Source organism: Ornithorhynchus anatinus, chromosome 7 (genome assembly GCF_004115215.2).
Source record: "Ornithorhynchus anatinus isolate Pmale09 chromosome 7, mOrnAna1.pri.v4, whole genome shotgun sequence".
NCBI classification, from domain to species: Eukaryota; Metazoa; Chordata; class Mammalia; order Monotremata; family Ornithorhynchidae; genus Ornithorhynchus; species Ornithorhynchus anatinus.
In genome coordinates, this window is record NC_041734.1 from 77102658 (window position 1) to 77126829 (window position 24172).

The window sequence follows — 24172 nt, forward strand, 5'->3', positions numbered from 1 at the left end:
TCGGCAACAGATAGAGGCCATCCCTGCCCATCGATGGGCTCACAGTCTAATCGGGGGAGAGGGACGGACAAAAGCAAGACAACTTAACTGCGATAAATAGAATGGAGGGGATGAACACCTTATTAACAAAATAAAGAGGGTAATAAAATATATCCAAAGAGCACAGTGCCGAGGGGAGGGAAAGAGAGGGGGAGGAGCAGAGGGAAAGGGGGCTTGGCTGAGGGGAGGTGAAGGGGGGCAGAGAGGCAGCAGAGGGAGCAGAGGGAAAAGGGGGAGCTCAGTGTGGGAAGGCCTCTTGGAGGAGGTGAGCTGGCAGTAGGGCTCTGAAGAGGGGAAAGAGAGTTAGTTTGCGGAGGTGATGCACTGGAACACCTTAATCTAGCGGGACAAGAACGTTCTAGATTTCCAGGGACCCTCTGATTCTAGCAGACGGGGGGGGCTCTCGATTCTCAAGGCCTCCCTGAGTCCAGCAGGAACAAGAGCGCTCTAGATTCTCAGGGATCCCCTAAAATCCAGCACTGTTCAAGCTCACGCGGATCTACAAGTCCAGGGCCTGGGCTTCTTACCCGCCGGGAGGCTTCTTCCTGTCGGGAAGGCGCCGCCATAGAAATGTGATTCGAGATCTTTCACCACAGAAGTTGAGAAATATCGAACGTGTGCAAAGCCCAAGCCGGCAGTGGGGTCTGACTTGCCCCTGGCCCTCTGCTTCCCTTTGAAGCTTGCGCTTCTGGTGCTCCTCGTCCCCGGGTCCTAGGAAACGACAGTCGGTCGGTTAATCCTATTTATTGAGCGCTTACCGTGTGCAGAGCACTGTAGCTGAAGTGCTTGGGAGAAACCCTCCATAACAGACACGTTCCCTGCCCACAACGAGCTGACAGTCTAGAGTGGCAGACAGACATGAATAGAAATAAATAAATGACAGATGGGGACATAAGTGCCGTGGGGCAGGGATGGGGAGTGAATAAAAGGAGTAAGTCAGGGCGACGCAGAAAGGAAGGGAAGGAGAGGAAAAAAGGGGCCGAGTCAGGGACGTCCCACTTGGAGGAGAGAAGTGGCCTTCGATAAGGCTTCGAATAATGAGATAAATAATTGTGGTATTTTGTTAAGCGCTTACTATGTGCCAAGCACTGTTTCTAAGGCACTGAGGTAGGTAGTCAGGTCATTCATTCAGTAGCAGTATATATTAATAGTAAATGTATTCGTAGTAAGGTATTGATAGTATTAATAGTATGTTGCAGAGCATCGTACTAAAGCGCTTGGAATGTACAATTTGGCAACAAGAGACAATTCCTGCCCGATGACGGGCTCACGAGTCTAAACGGGGGAGGATGGTAATTTGTTAAGCGCTTCCTATGTGCAGAACACTGTTCTAAGCCTGGGGTAAGACACAGGGCAATCAGGTTGTCCCACGTGGGCTCACAGTCTTAGTCCCCATTTTACAGATGAGGGAACTGAGGTCCAGAGAAAGCTAGGCGACTTGCCCCAAAGTGCACAGATGACAAGCGGTAGAGCCGGGATTCCAAACTCACAACCTCTGACTCCCAAGCCAATGCTCATTCATTCATTCCATTCAATAGTATTTATTGAGCGCTTACTATGTGCGGAGCACTAAGCCACGCTGCTCTCCCTGTCCCACATGGGGCTCACACAGTCTCAAACCCCATTTACAGATGAGGGAACTGGGACCCAGAGAATAATAATGATGATAATAATGATAATAATAATGTTGGAATTTGTTAAGCGCTTACTATGTGCACAGCACTGTTCTAAGCGCTGGGGTAGATGCAGGGGAATCAGGTTGTCCCCCGTGGGGCTCACAGTCTTCATCCCCATTTTACAGATGAGTTAACTGAGGCACAGAGAAACGAAGTGACTTGCCCACAGTCACACAGCTGACAAGTGGCAGGGCTGGGATTCGAACCCATGACCTCTGACTCCCAAGCCCGGGCTCTTTCCGCTGAGCCGCGCTGCTTCTCTACTCTGTGCCTCAGTTCCCTCATCTGTAAAATGGGGATTGAGACTGTGAGTCCCGCGTGGGACGACCCGATGACCCTGTATCTCCCCCAGCGCTTAGAAGAGTGCTCTGCACATAGTAAGCGCTTAACAAATCCCAACATTATTATTCTCCGCAGTGGCCACCTCCGAAAAATGGGGATTAAGAGTGTGAGCCCCAAGTGGGACAGGGACTGGGTCCAACGTGATTAACTTCTCTCTGTCGCAGTTTAGTTGCTTGGGATATAGTGAGCGCTTAGCAAGCACCATAATAATTATTATTCTCATTACTTCGGTCGTAAGGATTTTTTTCCAGAAACCGTACCCGTGCGTTCGCTCCATCTTTCTGCCACGCGTCCCGCCCTGACGGAGGAGGTCTAAACCCGACTCTCTTCCCAGCGCGGCTGGCGTCTTCTACCTCTTCTCCGGCTCCGGGGCTACCCCGGTCTGGAAGACAAATGGCAAACGGAGGATCAGTGAAACATATTTTCGTATATAATAATAACAATGGTGGTATTTGTTAAGCGCTTACTATGTGCAAAGCACTGTTCTAAGCGCTGAGGGGTTACAAGGTGGTCAGGTCGTCCCACGTGGGGCTCACAGTTTTAATCCCCATCTGACAGATGAGATCACTGAGGCCCAGAGACGTGAAGTGACTCGCCCAAAGTCACCCAGCTGACAAGTGGCGGAGTCGGGATTAGAACCCACGACCTCTGACTCCCCAAGCCTGGGCCTTTTCAACCGAGCCACGCTGTATATATGTAGATATTTCTAATTCTATTTATTTTATTAATGATGCGTATATAGCTACAATTCCATTTATTTATATTGATGCTATTGATGCCTGTTATTTGTTTTGATGTCTGTCTTCTCCCTGCTAGACGGTGAGTCCACTGTGGGCAGGGACGGTCTCTCTCTGTTGCTGAACTGTACTCTCCAAGCGCTCAGTACGGTGCTCTGCACACAGTAAGCGCTCAGTAAATAGGATTGAATGAATGAAACCCAAGGCCCAGAGGCCAACAGGGCTGGGAGCCGTAGCAGCCTGACAGGAGACTGTGAGCTCGTTGTGGGCAGGGAATGTGTCTGTTTGTTGGTGCATCGTACTCTCCCAAGCGCTTAGCGCAGTGCTTTGCACACAGTAGGTGCTCAATAAATACGATTGAATGAATGAGTGAACCTCCTTTCCACGTGGCTCAGTGGAAAGAACCCGAGCTTGGGAGTCAGAGGTCATGGGTTCGACTCCCGGCTCTGCCACTTGTCAGCTGTGTGACTGTGGGTAAGTCACTTCACTTCTCTGGGCCTCAGTGACCTCATCTGGAAAATGGGGATTAACTGTGAGCCTCACGTGGGACAACCCGATGACCCTGTATCTCCCCCCAGTTCTTAGAACAGTGCTTGGCACATAGTAAGCGCTAAACAAATACCATAATTATTATTAGTGTATCTCCTGTGACTTGACTCCTCTCCACCTTCCAGGACCTCCCTCCTGATGGCTATTTTAATAATAATAATGTTGGCGTTTGTTAAGCGCTTACTATGTGCAGAGCACTGTTCTAAACGCTGGGGTAGACACAGGGGAAGCAGGTTGTCCCACGTGGGGCTCACAGTCTTCATCTCCGTTTTCCAGATGAGGTAACTGAGGCCCAGAGAAGTGAAGTGACTTGCCCAAAGTCACACAGCTGACAAGTGGCAGAGCCGGGATTCGAACCCTGGATCTCTGACTCCAAAGCCCGTGCTCTTTCCACTGAGCCACGCTGCTTCTCTAGCCACGCTGCTTCTCTGTTATTATTATTCTTGTTTTACCCTCAGTCAATCTGTGCTATTTACTGAGCACTCATTCTCTTCAGTGGAGGACTGTACTCGGACCTCGGAATCGTACGTTAGCGATCGTAGACACGCTCCCTGCCATCGAGGAGAAAACAACCTGGCGGAACTTACGATCCCTTCATTTTGTCCTAGTCCTCGGATCTGTTTATCATATTACAGATGATCAGATTTCCACGGGAGCGGCATGGCTTAGTGGACGGAGCGCGGGCCCGGAAGGCAGAAAGTCACGGGTTCTGATCCCGGCGACGCCGCTTGTCTGTTGCGTCGCTTAGGCAAGTCACTTCGCTTCTCCGTGCCTCCGCTTCCTCATCCGTAAAATGGGCGACGAGACTGTGAGCCCTACGTGGGACAGGGACTGTGTCCAACCGGATTTGCTCGTATCCACCCCAGCGCTTAGTGCGGTGTCTGGCACGTGGTAAATGCTTAAACACCATAATTATTATCATTTGATGAGCGGAGCACTGCGCTGCGGGATTATCGGAGCACCGTGGGGTCCGGCCACTGAGCAATACGGGCTCAGAATCTCTCCTCAGAGCGGGGCAGGCTGAGTCCCGGAAGGCCGGCCTCAGGGCCCGGCTGGGTTTGAGGGGTCGGCGTGGCTTTCGGTGGCTCGGTGCAGGGGCGGGGCAAATGCCTGAACGGCCCCTGGGGTTGCCCAACCCCTGGCTGTGGCTTGCTTGGATGCCCGGGTACCCCAGGAACCCCCACCCCCTTCCCCCTTCCTCCCCCGCCCCCCCCCCCCCCAAATACACAAAACCCTCTCCCCGACCAGCTGGGACCTCCTCCGTCCCCCCGTCCTAGTGCGTCCTCCCCCGGGCCCCAGCTGGCCAAGGATTTGAAGGCCTCCTGGATTGGAGCGAGGTTTGAGTGGGGCGGGCCACGTCGGCCGTCGACCTCCCCTCAGTTCCCCCCCGGTTGGAGGGCGTGAAGCCGAAGCAGCGCGGCTCGGTGGAAAGAGCCCGAGCCCGGGCTTGGGAGTCAGAGGTCATGGGTTCGAAACCCGGGACCGCCGCTTGTCAGCTGTGTGACCGTGGGTAAGTCCCTTAACTTCTCTGGGCCTCAGTTACCTCCTCTGAAAAATGGGGATCAAGACGGTGAGCCTCACGTGGGACAACCCGATGACCCTGTATCTCCCCCAGCGCTGAGAACGGTGCTCTGCACAGAGTAGGCGCTTAACAAATACCAACATTATTATTTGCAACCAGACTGGAGTTGGAGAGGATTCCTGGGGAAGCTGCTGGCCGACCTGTCATCCCTCCGGGAATGACTCTGGGAACCCCCGAGGCTCCAGAGAAACCGGGGGAGTTTCTTCTTCTCTGGGCCTCAGTTCCCTCATCTGTAAAATGGGGATTGAAACAGTGAGCCCCACGTGGGACAACCCGATGACCCCGTATCTCCCCCAGCGCTTAGAACAGTGCTCTGCTCAGAGTAAGCGCTTAACAGATACCAACATTATTATGATTATCCCCGGACCTGCCAAGCCATTCCTCGCTCTTCTCCGAGGCCGATCTTCTTTCAGCCCCTCGGCCCCGAGCGGGCGGCACCTTGAAACGACGTGAGGCCGGGCAAGAAGCAGAGGGTTCTGGGCGTTGTTCGGCACCTCGTGCTTCAGGGCCAGCGAAGGGAGGCCGGGATTTCCGGCGGCCGCAGTCCACCGGTTCGGGTCACCCCGGGCCCTCAGGCACAGCCTCCCTCCTTGTCCTGCCGTCGACATGGAAGGTACCTAGAGAAGCAGCGGGGCTCAGTGGAAAGAGGCCGGGGTTGGGAGCCGGAGGTCATGGGTTCGAATCCCAGCCCTGCCACTATGGGGATGAAGACTGGGAGCCCCACGTGGGACAAGCCGATCACCCCGGATCTACCCCGGCGCTTAGAACAGTGCTCGGCACCAAAAATCAATCTTCTGGGGTGGGCAGCGGTCTGAGGCCCCAGGGACCCCCAGAATGGGGGGCTTTGTGGTCACTGCCCGGCCAAGCAGGGCCGGGTGCAGGGTGCGGGCACCAGCCCGGCAGCGGACGGCACCACATGGTTGGCAGGGGGAGCCGGCCCCATATTGGACCTTAGGTCGACGTCTTCGCCTCGGGATTGGCCCAGCGCTTAGAACAGTGCTTTGCACATCATGAGCGCTTACAAATGTCATTATTATCATTATAGAATTGATAGGAAGCCCAGACAAATTTATAAACCAACCAGATGCCTCTTATGCCAGTCGCCTGTCTGGTCTTCCATCCTCTTTGCTCCCGATGTGTTTGTCATTCATTCCCCCTGCACCCCACCCCACCTCAACTTGTAATAATAGTAATAATGTTGGTATTTGTTAAGCGCTTACTACGTGCAGAGCACCGTTCTAAGCGCTGGGGGAGATACAGGGTCATCGGGTTGTCCCACGTGAGGCTCACAGTTAATCCCCATTTTACAGATGAGGTCACTGAGGCACAGAGAAGTGAAGTGACTCGCCCACAGTAGATTGTGAGCCCCTTGAGGGACAGGGTCTAGGCCTAATTCCCATCTGTTGACCCTTTCCTAGTGCTTAGTACAGTGCTTTGCACACAGTAAGCGCTTAATATACTATTACTACTACTACTGATCCCACCTTCTGTGCATGACCTTTTCATTGATTCATTAGATTGTATTTCTTGAGCACTGATTGTGTGCAAAGCACTGGACTAAGTGCTTAGGAGATACATTATAACAACAAATGGACACATTCCTGCCCACAAGGAGCTCACAGTGTAATAATAATAATAATAATAATCTTGGTATTTGTTAAGCGCTTACTATGTGCCAAGCACTGTTCTAAGCACTGGGGTAGACACAGGGGAATCAGGTTGTCCCACGTGGGGCTCACAGTCTTAATCCCCATTTTCCAGATGAGGTAACTGAGGCCCAGAGAAGTTAAGTGACTTGCCCAAAGTCACACAGCTGACAAGTGGCCGATCCGGGATTCGAACCCATGACCTCTGACTCCAAAGCCCGTGCTCTTTCCACTGAGCCACGCTGCTTCATAATAATGTTGGTATTTGTTAAGCGCTTACTATGTGCAGAGCACCGTTCTAAGCGCTGGGCTAGATACAGGATAATCAGGTTGTCCCACGTGAGGTTCACAGTCTTAGTCCTTAATCCTCATTTTACAGATGAGGTAACTGAGGCACAGAGAAGTTAAGTGACCTGCCCACAGCCACACAGTTGACAAGTAGCGGAGCTGGGATTCGAACCCATGACCTCTGACTCCCAATCTCATGCTCTTTCCACTGAGCCACGCTGCTTCTCATAATAATAATGGTATTTGTTAAGCACTTACTCTGTGCCAGGCACCGTTCTAAGCGCTGGGGGATACAAGATAATCAGGTTGGACACAGTCCCTGCCCCACATGGGGCTCAAAGTCTCAATCCCCATTTTACAGATGAGGGAACTGAGACCCAGAGAGGTGAAGTGACTTGTCCAAGGTCACCCAGCAGACAAGGGGCGGAGCCAGGATTAGAACCCATGATCTCTTTTCTGAGTCTCAGGCCCATGCTCTGGACACTAGCCCATGGGGGAGACAGATATTAATATAAATAAATAGATAACTAAATAAATTACAGGTATATACAGATATTTATATACCGACATCATTATTATTATATTTCATTTTTGTGCTGTGGACCTGTACCTGCCCATCTCTTCCATTAGACTATAAAACCCCTCAAAAATAGGGACCATCTTATCACATGCTCCCAAGTACCTCATACAGTGCTCCACACATACAGCATTTTTCTTATTTATCCGTGTCTTTGGTTTTTTAGGTTGTTTTTGTTTTCTCAGTGTTTTGTCTTTCTTTAAGTGTCTGGCACCAATTCCCTCTCACCCTTGATTCTTACCTTGTGAATCCCATGAAGACCCGTGGCCAGGTCTAATTCTCGCTTTCGGATTTTTTTTTATAATAATAATAATAATAATTGTGGTATTTGCTAAGTGCTTACTGTGTGTCAGGCGCTATATTAAGCGCTGGGGTGGACATAAGCAATTGAGTTGGATACAGGTCCCGTCCCATGTAGGGCTCACAGCAGCAGTCCATGTTTTCCAGATGAGGTCACTGAGGCACAGAGGAGTGAAGTGACTTGGACAATGTCACACAGCAGACAACTGGAGGAGCCGGGATTAATGATAATGATAATAATAAAAATAATAATGATGTTGGTATTTGATAAGCGATTTCTATGTGCAGAGCACTGTTCTAAGCACTGGGGTAGATTTACAGGGTAATCAGGTTGTCCCCCGTGAGGCTCACAGTCTTAATCCCCATTTTCCAGATGAGGGAACTGAGGCCCAGAGAAGTGACTTGCCCACAGCCACACAGGTGACAAGTGGCAGAGCCGAGACTCAAACCCATGACCTCTGACTCCCACGCCCAGGCTCCTTCCGGTGAGCCACGCTGCTTCACCTTCTGACTCCCGGGCCCGGGCTCCAGCCACTACAGCATGCTGTTTCTAGCACTTAGTACAGTGCTCTGCACACAGTAAGTGCTCAATAGATACGACTGAATAAATGAATGAATGAAGCTAATAATGGGGACCTAGTTAGTGAGACTCATGCTTCTCACACACGCCCACTTCTGTTACTCTCCCTGCTCCCTGGTACTAACCTGCTAATATCCCTGGTACTTGGGCTCTTACTAGTTGCCAAACACTGTGCTAAGTCCCAAGGCAAATACTTGACAATCAGATTGGACCCAGTCCAGACCCCATCCCGGATTCATAGCCTAAGAGGGAGCAAGCACGGGTATGATGATTCCCATTTTATTAATAATAACAGTAATAATGTTGGTATTTGTTAAGCGTTTACTATGTGCAGAGCACTGTTCTTAGCGCTGGAGGGTACAAGGTCATCAAGTTGTCCCACATGAGGCTCACGGGCTCAAGCCCCATTTTACAGATGAGGTCACTGAGGCACAGAGGAGTGAAGTGACTCGCCCACAGTCACCCAGCTGACAAGTGGCAGAGCCGGGATTCGAACCCTTGACCTCTGACTCCAGAGCCCGGGCTCTTTCCACTGAGCCACTTCGATTTTACACAGGAGAAAACCGAAGCGCCAAGAAGAATGATTTGCCCAAGGCCACAGAGCAGGCCCTGGGATGGAACCGGGACAATCAAGCAATAATAATAATAACAATAATAGAGGTATTTGTTAAGCGCTTACTATGTGCAAAGCACTCTTCGAAGCACTGGGGGGATACAAGCCGAACAGGATGTCCCCCATGGGACTCACAGTTTTCATCCCCATTTTACAGAGGAGGTCACTGAGGCGCAGAGAAGTGAAGCGATTTGCCCAAAGTCACCCAGCTGACAATTGGCGGGGCGGCATTCGGACCCACGACCTCCGACTCCCCAGGCTGGGCTCTTTCCACTGAACCCCGCTGCTTCCCGGTTGATAGTTGCTTATCGGTTGAGACTCACGAATTCATGAAAAACGATCCCAGGTTCGCCGCCCAGTAAGCGGCGTGGCTCAGTGGAAAGAGCCCGGGCTTGGGAGTCAGAGGTCATGGGTTCGAATCTTGGCCGTGCCACTTGTCAGCTGTGCGACTGTGGGCGAGTTACTTCACTTCTCTGGGTCTCAGTGACCTCATCTGTAAAATGGGGGTTAAGACTGCGAGCCTCCCGTGGGACAACCTGATGACCCTGTATCCCCCCCCCCCCCCAGCGCTTAGAACAGTGCTCTAATACCAATGTGCTCTAATACCAATACCAACATTATTATTATTACCTCGATCCCAACTCTGCTCCAACGGAGCCCAGAAAGACGGAGGGAGGGCAGGGAAGATGGGGGGCAGGTGGTATTGAGGGGGCGTTGTTGACAGGTCCTGCTGCCTCCTGGCACGATATGGCACGGATGGCAGACTTTCCCGGAGAACCACAGAATCCCTGATGCAACCTGTGGAGGGAAGGTGAACGGGGGGGTCGGGAACCAAGGAACCTCGTCTACCGACCGTAGACACGGGGGCTTGGCTGTCTGTGGGATGAAGAAAAAGATCGAAGCGAGAGTAACTTTGGCTCTTTCCAACTCGAGGATCTGCTAAACTGTCCGTTTCCTGAGGACAGAGATCGTTTCTTCCAACTCTAATGGATCATATCCTCCCAAGTGGTCGGTGAGGTGTTCCGCACGCCGTAAGCGCTCAATAAATTCCATTAATTGATTAAACCCAGAGCAGAGAGTTGTAAAAAACGCACCCGTTTAGGGCCCTTAAAGACTGAACGCGTTCCCAGAATCGACAAACTCATCGTCCCTCAGGAAGCGGACAGATTGTCCTCATCTTCCCTCAGGAAAGCGGGCAGGTTGCCCTCATCTTCCTTCAAGAAGCGGACAGATTGCCCTCAGCCTACGGATTGCTCTCATCCCCTGTCAGGAAGTGGACAGGTTGTCCTCATCCTCTCTGAGGAAGCGGGCAGATTGCCCTCGTCCGCTCTCAGGAAGCGGACAGGTTGGCCTCGTGCTCCTTCAGGAAGCAGACACGTTGTCCTCATCCTCCCTCAAGGAGCTGACAGACTGCCCTCACCCTTCCTCAGGAACCAAACAACAGGCTGTCCTCATCCTCCCTCAGGAAGTGGACTGACTACCCACATTCCCTGTCAGGAAGCGGACAGATTGCCCTCATGCTGCCTCAGGAAGCGGACGGGTTGGCTCCATGATCCTTTAGGAAGCAGAGAGATGGTCCTCATCTTCCCTCAAGGAGCTGACAGACTGCCCTCATCCTTCCTCAGGAAATAAAGAGGTTGTCTTCATCCTCCCTCAGGAAGTGGGCTGACTGCCCTCATCCCCTGTCAGGAAGTGGACAGCTTGCCCTCATCGTCCCTCAAGGGGCAGACAGATTGTCCTCGTCCTCCCTGAGGAGGCGGACAGATTGCTCTCAGCCTACAGATTGCCCTCGTCCCGTCGGGAAGCGGACAGTCTGCCCTCATCCTCTCTCAGGGGGCGGATGAGTTGTCCTCTCCTCCCCGAGGAAGCGGGCAGATTGTCTTCAGCCTACAGATTGCTCTCATCCGTCAGGAAGTGGACAGATTGTCCTCCTCCTCCCCGAGGGAGCGGTCAGGTCGCCCTCAGCCTACAGGTTGCCCTCATCCTCCCTCAGGGAGCGGACAGATTGTCCCCATCGTCCCTGAGGAAGGGGGCGGATGGCCCTCTGGTCCCTGAGGAAGGGGGCAGATTGTCCCCATCGTCCCTGAGGAAGGGGGCGGATGGTCCACTGGTCCCTGAGGAAGGGGGCAGATTGTCCCCATCGTCCCTGAGGAAGGGGGCGGATGGTCCACTGGTCCCTGAGGAAGGGGGCAGTTTGTCCCCATCGTCCCTGAGGAAGGGGGCAGATTGTCCCCATCGTCCTTGAGAAAGGGGGCGGAGGGTCCTCTGGTCCCTGAGAAAGGGGGCAGATTGTCCCGATCGTCCCTGAGGAAGGGGGCGGATGGTCCACTGGTCCCTGAGGAAGGGGGCAGTTTGTCCCCATCGTCCCTGAGGAAGGGGGCAGATTGTCCCCATCGTCCTTGAGAAAGGGGGCGGAGGGTCCTCTGGTCCCTGAGAAAGGGGGCAGATTGTCCCCATCGTCCCTGAGGAAGGGGGCGGATGGCCCTCTGGTCCCTGAGGAAGGGGGTAGATTGTCCCCATCGTCCCTGAGGAAGGGGGCGGAGGGTCCACTGGTCCCTGAGGAAGGGGGCAGATTGTCCCCATCGTCCCTGAGGAAGGGGGCGGAGGGTCCACTGGTCCCTGAGGAAGGGGGCAGATTGTCCCCATCGTCCCTGAGAAAGGGGCGGATGGCCCTCTGGTCCCTGAGGAAGGGGGCAGATGGCCCTGAGGCTGGGTGAGGGAGGGGTCGCCCCTCCCGAAGCCCCGCCCCCAGAGACCCCGCCCCATTGGTCACGCCCCCGGACTGACCACGCCCTACTCGCCCCGCCCCCGGATGGCTCAGCGGCAAGAGCCCGGGCTTGGGAGTCCGAGGTCATGGGTTCGAATCCCGCCTCTGCCACTGGTCAGCTGGGTGACTGTGGGCAAGTCACTTCACTTCTCTGGGCCTCAGTGACCTCATCTGCAAAAGGGGGATGGAGGCTGTGAGCTCCACAAGGGACAACCTGATGACCCCGTATCTCCCCCAGCGCTTAGAACAGTGCTCTGCACATAGTAAGCGCTCAACCAATACCAACATTATTATAATTATTACGGCCACGCCCGGAGACCCCCGTCCCTCCCGCGGCCCCGCCCCCAGAGACCCCGCCCCCCACCTGGCCCCACCCTAATAATAACGATGGTTTTTGTTAAACCCTTGCTATGTGCCAAACGCTGTTCTAAGCGCTGGGGGCGGGGGGAGCCAAGGTGATGAGGTGGTCCCCCGTGGGGCTCCCGGTCCTCATCCCCATTTGACAGATGAGGGAACTGAGGCCCAGTGAAGTGACTTGTCCAAAGTCACCCAGCTGACAGGTGGCGGAGGCGGGATTAGAACCCATGACCTCCGACTCCCCAGCCTGGGCTCTTGCCACTAGGCCACGCTGCTTCTGGGCCTAGTGAGTCCGCCCCCAGGTCGCCCTCTCCCCCCCGGGTCCGCACTGACCTGCCCGGAGGAGCCTGTCCAGCCTGGCCGGAGACCAGGCCCGCCACAGGCCGACCAGGTGCCTCTTGGCCGAGTGGCCGGGCCGGATCCGCCTCCCCGTCCGGATGCCCGTCCCGATGCCCGTCCCCAAGCCCGGGGGGCCGAGGGGCGGCCGGGGGCCGCGCTCCCGCCGCTCCTGTCGCCGGGAGAAGCCGAGGGTCAGGCCCGAGCCGCCGCCACCGCCTTCGCACGATGTCCCCCCTGCCCGGACCGGACCCACCTGCCCCTCCGCCACCCCGACCCCCGGCCTCCCTTCCTCGACATCCCCCGTCCCTTGGCCCGGCGCTTAGTACGGGGCCTGGCACATAGTAAGCGCTTAACAGATGCCATTATCGCTAGGACCAACAGCTCACCATTCTCTCCCCTCCCGCCTTCAGAGACCACCTGGAGGCCCACCTCCTCATTCATTCACACGTATTTATTGAACGCTTACTGTGTGCAGAACACTGTACTGAGCGCTTGGAAAGTACAATTCAGCAATAAAGAGAGACAATCCCTGCCCACACCAGGTGACTTCTTCTTGCCACCTGTTTTATCTATGTCTATTCTCCTCTTCCTACTGAATGTATAGTATCTGCCTGTGTGGCCTTGGTTAAGTCACTTCATTTCTTGGTGCCTCATCTGAAAAATGGGGATTAAAACTGAGCCTTGTCCGGGACTGTGTCCTGCCCGATACGCTTGTGTCCACCCTAGCGCTTAGTACAGTGCCTGGTACATAATAAGCACTCAACAAATATCATAACGAGAAGCAGCGTGTGGCCTAGCGGATAAAGCATGGGCCTGGGAGTCAGAAGGTCATGGATTCTAATCCCGGCTCCACCGCTTGTCCGCTCCGTGACCTTGGGCGAGTCGCTTCACTTCTCCGGGCCTCAGTTACCTCATCTGTAAAATGGGCAATAAGACTGTGAGCCCCACATGGGACGGGGACTGTGTCCAACCCAACAAAACTCAGTGCTTGGTACAGTGCCTGGCACATAGTGAGCGCTTAACAAATACTACAATTATTACTATTATTAATAATAATTAGCAGGTAAGTCCCTTGAGGGTGGAGATCCTGCCTTTACTTTCAACATTCTCTCCCAAGCACCGTTCATTCCTTCAGTCGTATTCACTGAGCACTTACTGTGTGCAGAGCACTGTACTAAGCGCTCGGAAAGTACGATTCACCAGGGGATCAGTCAATCAGTGGTTTTTATTGAGTGCTTACTATGCTCAGAGCACTGTGGTAAGCACTTGGGAGAGTCCAACAGAGTTGGTAAACATGTTCCCCGCCCACAAGGAGCTTCCAATCTCGAGGAAAGGATCGCCTTAACCGACCAAGGCTTATTCAACTGTGACTGATAGTTTCTGGCTTCGAAGCAGACAGGAAGGGGCCGGGCGGGAGGCTACTGAATGCTGGAAGGCAGGGATAATAATAATAATAATGATAATTATGGTATTTGTAAAGCACTTACTATGTGCAGAGCGCTGTTCTAAGCGCTGGGGTAGATAGAGGATAATCAGATTGTCCCACGTGGGGCTCGCATTTTTTTAATCCCCATTTTTGCAGACGAGGTAGCTGAGGCACAGGGAAGTTAAGTGCCCGAGGTCACACAGCAGACAAGCAGCGTGGCTCGGTGGAAAGAACCAGGGCTTGAGAGGCAGAGGTCATGGGTTCGAACCTCGGCTCTGCCACTTGTCGGCTGTGTGACTGTGGGCAAGTCACTTCACTTCTCTGTGCCTCAGTGACCTCATCTGTAAAATGAGGAGTAAGACTGTGAGCCTCATGCGGGACAACCTGATGACCCTGTATTATCCCAGGGCTTAGAACAGTGCTGTTAACAGATAACAAATTATTATTGCAGGTGGCAGAACCGGATTAGAACCCACGCCCTCTGACTCCCAAACCCAGGCTCTTTCCACTAAGCATGTGGATACCAGGTGGCCACGGTGCCATCGGGCCCCAATCCTTGACCCGAGGACGTTCGGAGGGGGGCTCGGCATGTGCCATTCCCTGAGCCGGCCCCCGGAGGGTTGGGACCGAGACGGGGACGAGGGGGCTTGGCGGGGGTCAGGCCGAGAGCTAGAACGGGGACCGGAAATGACGCCCAGCTGGTGACATCCGGGGGGGGGAAGAGGGCAGGGCAGTGGGGAGACAGGACGACGCTCAGTACGGTGCTAAGCGCTCAGTACGGAGCTCTGCACACACTAAGCACTCCAGAAATACGACTGATTGACTGACAGGAAGGGGAAGAGGCAAGAAGAAGGCAGGCGAAGAGGGAGCACCAGGCCCTAGTAATAATCATAAAAGTGGTATTTGTTAAGAGCATATAATAAATAATAATAATAATAATGTTGGTATCTGTAAAGTTGCAGAGCACTGTTCTAAGCGCTGGGGTAGATACAGGGTCATCGGGTTGTCCCACGTGAGGCTCACAGTCTTAACTCCCATTTTACAGATGAGGGAACTGAAGCACAGAGAAGTTAAGGGACTTGCCCATAATCACACAGCTGGCAAGTGGCAGAGCCGGGATTTGAACCCATGACCTCTGACTGCCAACCCCGGGCTCTTTCCACTCAGCTTCACTTCCAAGCCCTGTACTAAGCCCTAGGGTAGATAGAAAATTATCAGGTGGGACACGATCCTTCCCCACGTGAGGTTCACGGTCTAATGTGATCCCCTTCATTCGGCAGGGATGGTCTCTATCTGGTGCCGAATTGTCCATTCCAAGCGCTTAGTCCAGTGCTCTGCACATAGTAAGCGCTCAATAAATACGATTGAATGAATGAATGAATGAATGAAAAGTAGAAAGGAGAACGGGCATTGAATCCACATTTGGACAGAGGAGGAAATGGAGGCTCAGAGAAGCGAAGCGATTCGCCTCAAGTCAACCAGCAGATGAGGCGGCAACAGAACCCAGGTCCTCAGGCTCCCAGGCCCGGGCTCTTTCCAGAGGCCCGCTGCTGGGAGTGGCAGAGGGGTTTCGGTGCCAAGATGGCTTAATTAGGGCTGTGCAAACACGACCGTCAACCTTTTTTTCCCCCTCGATCTGTTACGGGGTGGAGCCAAACCGCACCTCCCAAGCATGAGCTTTGGGCTGCACCCTGGGGCGGAGGTGGGCTGTGAGGTAATCTCTGTCTGTCAGTCTGTCAGAGAGAGAGAGAGAAAGTGAGAAGGTGGGGGTCTGGGCCCTGGGGAGCTGAGCTGGACCCTGAATAATAATAATAATTATGGTATTTAATGATAATGTTGGTATTTGTTAAGCGCTTACTATGTGCAGAGCACTGTTCTCAGCGCTGGGGGAGATACAGGGTAATCGGGTTGTCCCACGTGAGGCTCGCAGTCTTCATCCCCATTTTCCGGATGAGGGAACTGAGGCACAGAGAAGTGAAGTGACTTGCCCACAGTCACACAGCTGCCAAGTGGCAGAGTCGGGATTCAAACCCATGACCTCTGACTCCCAAGCCCGGGCTCTTTCCACTGAGCCGCGCCGCTTCCTATGAACAGGGGCAGCCTGACCACGGTCAGCCCTCAGCCCTTGGGGGTGTGGAGTAGGGGGCTCCCGGGGGGTCGGAGCCGCGGTGCCACGTGGCCGTCCAATCGATCAATCTGATCGATCACCGGTGGCGTGACTGCCCACTCCGGCGTGACGCATTTCGCCCAGTCCCCCTTGGGAGACGATGGCAAAATGGGGAAGGTTGGGTGGAAGACCCCCCAAAGACCCCTTCCCAAGCGGTCAAGCCCCAGCAGGGCTGCTCTGGGATGAGGCCGGAAGCACCGCCTCGGGGAGACGCAGCAGACCCACCGACCGGCCCCCCCGGGAGCCCGAGCCGTCTGGGCCAATAACCGGCATCTGCGTGGGCAATTCCCATCTGGCCCTCCGCCCGCCCGTCGGCCCCAATCCGACCGTCCCGGCTTTAGGAATGTTCGCCCGGCTGGGCTCCGGCTCCCGAAGAGGCATTCCCCCGCTGGGAGAGGGAGCCGGGAAGCACCGGCATCTAATCTCTGGGTTTAACGTTTATCTCCATTCCTTAGGGGTCCCCGCTATCGCCGGAGTTAAAGAGAGGGGGACGGGGATTGGCGTATAAGTGAAAACCAGGCCGCCAACACGGGCACCCCCCCCCAACACGCACGTCTCTCTGGACTGATGAAGGACCTGAAGCTGACGCTTTCCATTTTTTAATTGGCAGACGGCGGCGATGACCTCATTTCTCACAAGTTGGAGCCGGGCACGGTTCCTAGGCCTTCCTGCTAAGCGGCAGTTAAACCACCCCCCGCCCCGCCTCCATCCCCTCCTCCCTGCCCTGCCTCCGTCACCCCCCGAGGCTGGGCTGGCACCCGAACCCTTCCCAGGGCAGGTGGGGGTGGCTGACGGGGAGGATGAGGGATGGGGGCCCGAGGGGGCCGCAGCCCCTTCATTTCTGTCCGCCGCCCTCTTTATCTGCTCCTCAGGGCCGGCCTGGTGGAAGCCGAGGAATTTTCGGGGGTCGCTCGGATTGGGACGGGGCCCGGGCGGGCGTCTGATCCTCTGGGTTGGTCTCGGTAGCCCAGGACGGGCACAGGTGGCCCCAGCTGTCACCACCGTTTCCCTTCAAGGCCGATGCTTCCGTCCCACCCTCACCATGCCGGCCTTCTTGCCCCGCTCCCAACTCCCATCCCGCTCCAACCACGCCCAGCTTCCTGCCTTCCCAGCTCCTTTCCTTGCCATCCAGAGAATCATCGCTAAGGAGAAGCAGAAACCTTTCTTTGGCGGTCCCTGTCCCGCACGGGGCTCACGCTCTTATCCCCATTTTACTGATGAGGTAACTGAGGCACAGAGAAGTCAAATGACTTGCCCAAGGTCCTTCTGCGGACACGTGACAGAGCCGGGATTAGAACTCAGATCCTTCTGACGAGAAATGCAGGCCACTGATGTCCAGGTCCATGGGCGGGGCGGGGCTGGGGGCCACAGCTGGTGAAAGAGCCTTAAAGGAAGGTGGGACCAGAGACGGTTTGGGTGGAGCCGGATGAGACTCAAAGCTGAACTCCTTATGGGAACGAGTTGGGTTCATGACTAACTTGTATCCCCAGGGCTTAGAACAGTGCTTGACACAGAGTAACTTAATAATAATAATACTGTTGGTATTTGTTAAGCGCTTACTACGTGCAGAGCACCGTTCTAAGCGCTGGGGTCATCAGGTTGCCCCACGTGCGGCTCACAGTCTTCATCCTCATTTTGCAGGAGGTAACTGAGGCACAGAGAAGTGAAGTGACTTGCCCACAGTCACACAGCTGGCCAAGTGGCAGAGCCTGGATTCAAACCCACGACCTCTGACTCCCAAGCCCAGGCTCTTTCCACTGAGCCGCACTTCTTCTCTACAAGTACCATTATTATTATTAATATTATTAGCTGAAACAATGAAGCTAAAAACCCCAGGACAGGAAATCTTGTCTACTTCCTCTACTGACTCTCCCTAGTGTTAAGTTCAAGTGTCCTGCACACAGTAAAAGCTCAATAAGTACCATGGATTAACTGACTCAAAGCCCTTCTGAACTCCCACTGCCCCCAACAAGCCTCCCTCCCTCAGCGTGGCCTGGTGGAAAAAGTCCGGGGTTGGGAGTCAGAGGACCTGGGTTCTAATTCTGGCTCCGCCAACTGTTTGCCGTGTGATCTTGGGCTAATCACTTAACATCTGGGCCTCGGTTTCTTCACCTGTTAAATGGGAATTCAATACCTGTTTTGCCCCCTTAGACTATGGGCCTCATGTGTCATATGTCTGTATCTCCCCTCCTAGAGTATAAGCTCCCTGTGGACAGGGAACAGGCCTCATTGATCCACTATACTTTCTAAAGTGCTTAGCACAATGCCTTGCACCTGGTGGTGCTCAATAAACACTACTGCTTCAGTTGAATCAGCCCCAGCACTCGTCCGGTGGGTGCTAAATAAACACCCTTGCTGTGGGCACAACAGTCCCAACTCTTACCTGGTGGGTGCTCAATAAGCATCCTTGCTATGGTCAGAACAGCCTCCCAGCCCTTACCTGGTTGGTGCTCAATAAACATCCTTGCTACGGTCAGAACAGCTCCAGCACTCATCTGGTGGGTGCTCAATAAAATACCACTGCTATGGCTAGTACACCCCCAGATCTTCCCCGGTGGGTGCTCAATAAAGCCCCTTGCTACTGCCAGAACAGGCCCAATACTCACCCATTTCCCTCTATAGACCAGGATGGCATCAGCTAGATCTTGGAGCGTGCGCAGCTCCAGCTCCAATCTCTTCCTCCGAAGTCGGGCGCCGGAGCGGCGTCTTTTCTGCCCCGGCAGTCTCCAGGAGGGCTCAGCCAACTCTTCTGAGAAGAGAACCAGGGCCCCCTTCCGGGTGCTGTAGGTTTTGGGCGGCGCCAAGTCTTGGATCCCACCTTCCTCACCCTGAGGTCCGCTGACCAGGCCGTGCACTTTTTCAGTTTTCCAGTTCAAATAATCCTACGGAGCAGAGTAAGCAGAGTCCGGGCAGGATGGCCCGGGCCCCTCTGGGATACAGAATCGGGGTTGAGCACGGGCCGGGAGCGAGGTTAGGGTGAGCGCTGCCAGGCCGGGATGGGAGTCACGTCACGCCTCAGGTGCCATCTTGCAAAAGTCAGCCCAAATCTGGCCGATTTGAGGATGTCTTTTTCTGGGGGGGGGACCCCGTGACCTCTCCACAGGCTCCAGAACCGTGCCTGTCTCAGTCAGTTAATCGTATTTATTGAGGGTTTACTGTACGCAGACCTCTTTACTAAGCGCTTGGGAGAGTACAATATAACAATAAACAGACACATTCCCTGCCCACAACGATCTTATAGTTTACATATGAGTTTATAGTCTCCTCCCAGTGCCCCGGGAGAAACTCAGAGCTCAGAAGACACTGCCGAGGGAGGCCGGTGCTGGAAATGAAAGATCTACATCCTGCCTCTGGCCTGGAACGCCCTCCCTCCTCATATCCGACAATGACTCTCCCCACTTGAAGGCCTTATTGAAGGCCCATCTCCTCCAAGAGGCCTTCCCTGACTAAGCTCTCCTTTCCTCTTCTCCCACTCCCTTCGGCGTCACCCTGACTTGCTCTGTTTATTCATCCCCCTTCCAGCCCCACCGCTCTTATGTTCATGTCTGTAATTTATTTATATTAATGTCTGTCTCCCCCTCTAGACTGTAAGCTCCTTTTGGACAGGGAATGTGTCTGTTTATTGTTATCTTGTACTCTCTCAAGCTCTTAATACAGTGCTCTGCACACAGAAGCGCTCGATAAATATGATCGAATGAATGAGTGAATGAACGAGTGAGTATCCCGTGCCGTCCCCAGGCCGGACCGACCGAAAACCAGGCCGTCCTGCCTCAAACTGGACGGATGGTCACCCCTGCTCCTGGGGACGGGCTTCCCGCGGGCCGCCAGGATTCGATCTGCCCCAGTTCCGGGGGCTCCGGTGTCATCACTCTGGGGCTGAAGCCCCGCGGGGAGGGTGAAGGTGGATGCGTATTTGGGGCACGACACCGTTCTGAACAGGACGGGATCGAAGGTGGCCAAGTTGATGCTGGTGTTGGTTCGGTGGTGTCTGCTTTCCCTACCCTTGATCGTAAGCTCCTTGTGGACGGGGTCTGCCTAGATTCTCAACTTTCTCTGAATATTCCCCAGGCGCCTAGTACAGCATTCCCACACGTTGTAGGTGTTCAATAATCATCGTGGTTCTTAAGGGGGTGGAGAAAGGAAAGGAGAAGAGGACGGCTACAGCTGAGTGGTTTCCAAACCCCAGAACGAGTTGGCCTAGTAGGTAGAGCGTGGACCTGGGAGTCAGAAGGTCATGGGTTCTAATCTCAGCTCTGCCAAGGGTCGGCTGTGTGACCTTGGGCAAGTCATTTCACTTCCTCTGTCCCTCAATTAACTCATCTGTAAAATGGGGACTGAGTCTGTGAGCCCCATGTGGGAAAGGGACTGGGTCTAACCCGATTTGCTTGTATCCACCCCAGTGCTTAGAACAGTGCCTGGCACATAGTAAGTGCTTAACAAATACCATTAATAATAACCAGGATCATTAAAGCCAGTCCTTATCATCAGAATTCTGTAGGCTGATGCAGATCTGTCTAATGAGACTGTGCATTAGACTGTAAATCTAAGGGTATGGATCACTGTCTTTTAACTCTAACATTCTCTACCGAACATTTAATACAGTGCCCTAGTATGCTTAATAGGTTCGGCGTGGCTGGGTGGAAAGCACCCAGGGTGGGGAGTAAGGAGACTTGGGTGCTAATGCTGGCTCCTGCCACTTTAAAAGCAAATGGTAGCCATTGAGCACTTACTGTACGCCAGTCACTGTACTAAACGCTGAGGTAGATACAAACTAATCAGATGGGTCACAGTCCATATCCCACATAGGGCTCCCAGATGAGGTAACGGGGGTGCAGAAAAATTAAGTGACTAGCCTAAGTTTCAGTTAGTTTCAGTCCATGTTTCCCCCCGTCTCAAGAACCCTCAAAGGTTAATGTTGGTATTTGTTAAGCGCTTACTATGTGCCGAGCACTGTTCTAAGCGCTGGGGTAGACACAGGGGAAGCAGGTTGTCCCACGTGGGGCTCACACTCTTAATCCCCATTTTACAGATGAGGGAACTGAGGCACAGAGAAGTTAAGTGACTTGCCCACAGTCACACAGCTGACAGGTGGCAGAGCTGGGATTCGAACTCATGAGCCCTGACTCCAAAGCCCGTGCTCTTTCCACTGCGCCACGCTGCTTCCCATCCACTTCCACATCAAACTTCCCATCCACTTGCCCATCCACTTCCACATCAAACAGAAACTCCTTCGGCTTTAAAGCATTCCATCGCCTTGTCCCCTCCTACCTCACCTCGCTATTCTCCGACTACAACCTGGTCCGCACATGTCACTCTTCTGATGCCAACTTCTCGCTGTACCTCGACCTCGTCTCTCTCGCTGCTGACCTCTCGTCCACGTCCTGCCTCTGGCCTCTTCAAATCCTACAGACGATCCCTCTCCCCACCTTCAAAGCCTTACTGAAGGCCCATCTCCTCCGAGAGGCCTTCCCCGATTAAGCCCTCATTTCCTCTTCTCCCACTCCCTTCTGCGTCGCCTCCGCACTTGGATTTGTTCCCTTTATTCCCCCCTCCCTCAGCCTCACAGCACTTATGTCCATATCCGTAATTTATGTATTTATATTAATGTCTGTTTCCCCCTATAGGCTGCAAGCCCACTGTGGGCGGGGAACACGTCTACCAGCTCTGTTCTATTGTACTCTCCCAAGTGCTCAGTACAGTGCCCTGCCCATAGTAAGCGCTCAATAAATATGATCGATTGATCGGGAGGTGCCGAGCGTCGCTACTAGCAGGAAAGCGATAGCCTCCCAGGTCAGTGTGAGGTCTGCTGCCGAGTCTGGGCCTTGGAAGTCTGACAGGGGGAGGCTCGTAGTCAGAAAAAGTGGACCGAAGAGCGTCCGGCTCTTCGCACAGTACAGTCCCCTAACCCGTCCCCCTCTCCCACAACACCCAGCCAGCTGGGGAGCTCACCTCGGGTTCCAAGTAGACTTCCAGCTTCTCCTGGCGCGTCCGGACCACCCGCCCGTCCCCCCGGCTCAGCACGGAGAGGGGGATCATTTTGGCTCCCGCCCTCCTCGGCCCTACCTGGCCCGGTCTTTGGCAGCGAGGGCCGGTCTCCCCTCAAGATTTCCTGAGCCTGGAGCCCAAGGGCCACCGACCCCCGGTCTCCCGCCTTCCCACCCCGGCTCCGTTGGCTGCGCGTCGACGCTCCGGCCGTCTCCGGTTCCGCGGCGACCCCCGCGACGCCCCTCTCCGTCCGGGCGCTCGCTCCTCCGGCCCGCCCGCTCCTCCGGCGGGGAGCACCCCCATCCTTCGTACTGTGCCCAGACGTTGTTTCCCAGTTGCCATGGCAGCAGGGGGAAATGAAGTTCGGCGGCCCCGCGCAGCCGGAGAGGCGAAGGAGCGAGTCGCTCGGGGGACCGAGAGGATCGTGCCGAGTCCGGGTTCGGGTTTCAAGAAGAGCCGGTCGGGCGGGGAACCCGTGACCTTCCACCCCGGCTGGCTGTACGCTCCCCTCCTCTTTTCTGATCCCCCTTTCCAGAGCCTCCACTGCCCAAGTGAGGATCCCCCACTTGGCAACTCCTAACGCCGAGCTGGCCGACATCGTGGTGAAAGGGGTGCCTCGGCAGGGTTTCTCGTGGCCGGAACCCGGGCCCGTGGGGACAGATGGCTATTGCCCTCACTTCCCGTGTCACCCCACATGGCTCTCTCGGAGAGCAAGGTCACCTGGGGCCAAGCAGGCCCGGGGCTCTCCTTGGTTCCCCTGGAGGAGGGCTTAAAGGTCACCCCTGCGTTCGGCCTCTGCCTTCCCCCGCCAGCAACGGCTCCACATCTTCCTTGTGGGAGCGGCTCTTTGTGGGGTGCAGGGGACACCCCAGCTCTTGCCCCACTCATTCTGGCTCCGCCTCTCACTTCCAGGGGAGCAGTACCCTCCTGACCCTCAGCCACAGGAGACGCCCCACACCGAGAAGGCAGCAGACGGTATCCCGCCGCCTCCGGCTCTGGGATGTCGACGGCTTCTTCAGTTGCCTTCTCTTTAATAATAATAATAATAATAATAATGGCTTTTGTTAAGTGCTTACTGTGTGCAAAGCACGGTTCTAAGCGCTGGGGGAGGGGTACAAGGTAATCAGTTTGTCCCACATGGGGCTCACAGTCTTAATCCCCATTTTGCAGATGAGGTCACTGAGGCGCAGAGAAGTAAAGAGATTTGCCCAAAGTCGCACAGCCGAAGTGGCGGAGTCGGAATTCGAACCCACGACCTCTGACTCCCAAGCCCGGGCTCTTTCCACTGAGCCAGGCTGCTTTTCTTTGACTGGGGGAAGGGGGTGGGGGAAACCAGCGAGCCCCCCAACCCTCCCACCTCCATTACTCAGGCCGTTCATGACGTTTTGAGTCAGGGCAGATGACACTTGCGATGACTCTCCATTCACCCTGCTCCAGCTCTACGACACATGCGTTTCAATGTTATAACGCAATCAATCAATCAGTTGTATTTATTGAGTGCTTTCTGGGTGCAGAGCACTGTACTAAACGCTCGGGACAGTGCACTATCAGAGTTGGAGGGCACATTTCCTGCCCACAGTGAGCTTACAGTCTAGAGGGGGAGTTCTTTTGTAGCATGACTCCAGAGCAGAGCCTGGGGAGATGAGGATTTCGCTCGTCTGATCACCAGGTAGGGGTGACACGTACATTTCTTCCAATTAGAAATTCTTCTATTAGAAGAAGAATGAATTAGAATTCTTCCGATTCCCTTCCCTTCACCTCAGCACTGTGGTCATTTGTATATATTTTTATTACCTTATTTATTTTGTTAAAGAGGTGTCCATCCCCTTGATTCCATTTATCGTGATTATGTTGTCTTGATTTGTCCGTCTGTCTCCCCCGATTAGACTGTGAGCCCGTCATCGGGCAGGGATTGTCTCTATCTGTTGCCCAATTGTACATTCCAAGCGCTTAGTACGGTGCTCTGCACATAGTAAGCACTCAATCAATACTATTGAATGAATGAATGAATGAATGAATGAGTGAATGAATTGGGCAAAAATCGGTTATCCCAGAGAATCCCCAGGAAGCAGCATGGCTTATTGGATAGAGCCCGGGCCTGGGAGTCAGAAGGTCATGGGTTCTAATCCCAGCTCTGCCACTTGCCTGCTGTGTGACCTGGGTTAAGTTGTTTCACTTCTCTGGGCCTCAGTTACCTCATCT

The 24172-nt window shown here is 54.2% G+C and overlaps 1 non-coding gene across 1 annotated transcript; it reads right to left on the reverse strand.

Moving 5' to 3' along the window:
* Window positions 1-578: 578 nt before the first annotated feature.
* On the reverse strand, window positions 579-9715 carry LOC114813298. Its single transcript, XR_005660225.1, has 3 exons — window positions 9560-9715; window positions 2318-2439; window positions 579-750 (listed from the first exon to the last, which is right to left on the reverse strand). It is a non-coding gene; the product is annotated as an uncharacterized LOC114813298 (transcript).
* Window positions 9716-24172: the final 14457 nt, after the last annotated feature.